This window comes from Myotis brandtii, unplaced genomic scaffold, assembly GCF_000412655.1.
Source record: "Myotis brandtii unplaced genomic scaffold, ASM41265v1 scaffold1601, whole genome shotgun sequence".
In the NCBI taxonomy this organism is placed as follows: domain Eukaryota; kingdom Metazoa; phylum Chordata; class Mammalia; order Chiroptera; family Vespertilionidae; genus Myotis; species Myotis brandtii.
This window is the reverse complement of record NW_005355839.1, coordinates 44733-45739: the sequence shown is the minus strand read 5'-3', so window position 1 is coordinate 45739 and position 1007 is coordinate 44733.

The following is a 1007-nucleotide window of genomic DNA, read 5'->3' as shown; positions in this document are numbered from 1 at the left end:
GCAACCTCCCGATCCGCCCTGCTCTGTGCATGACAGGGGGCAGTGCCCAACCCCCTGATTGGCCCTGCTCTGTGCGTGACAGGGGGTGGCGCCGCAACCTCCCCATCGACCCTGCCTTGAGTGTGACAGGGGGCGGTGCCCCAACCCCCCAATCGGCCCTACCCTGAGCGTGACTGAGGGTGGCATCGCCTCCCCCCGATCCGCCCTGCTCTGTGCATGACGGGGCGGCGCCCCAACTCCCCAATCGGCCCTGCTCTGAGCCTGACCAGGGGCTCTTAGGAATTATTGGGCCTGCCCTCTGCCACCTGGACCCCCCCCTCCCCCGCCCCCCGAGGGCACAAATTTTTGTGCACCGGGCCTCTAGTCTATATAATAAAAAGCCAGGGTCATAAGGACCAAAGGCTCGACCATACTGGAAGTCAGTGGCAACCCAGCACTGACTGGGGTCGCTGCGGGTGCCCCAACCCAGCACTGACTGCCTAGGGGGCTTCGGATCAGGCCCAAAGAGAGGCCTGCAGAGAGAGAGGCAGAGTCTGATCTGTAGCCTCTATGGAAGCCGTTGATCAGAACTTGCCTGTCTTTCTCTCCTGGCCTGGCCAACATCTGTGCCTCCATTTCTCTCCAAGCCTCCACCCGGGGCTGCTGATCAGCCCCACCTTTCTGATTAGACCCTGTTGATAGGCCCAGAGATGTCGACTGGCATAGAAACTGACCAATCAGAACCAAATCTGGGTGAATGTAAGGAGCCAATGGCTGCCGAGGAGGCCGAGCTTTTGAAGCTGACTGGCATAGAAATTGACCAATCAGAACCAATTTGGCTGGCAGAGCAGGGCAGTTTGGGACAAGATCAGGCCTTCAGGAGAGGGCAGTTGGGGGCGATCAGGCAGGCAGGTAGAGGGGTGAGGGGCAATCAGGCAGGCAGGCAGGTGAATGGTTAGGAGTCAGTGGTCCCAGTTTGGGATTGGGCCTAAACTGATGATTTGACACCCCCTGGGTCCTTGATTGGA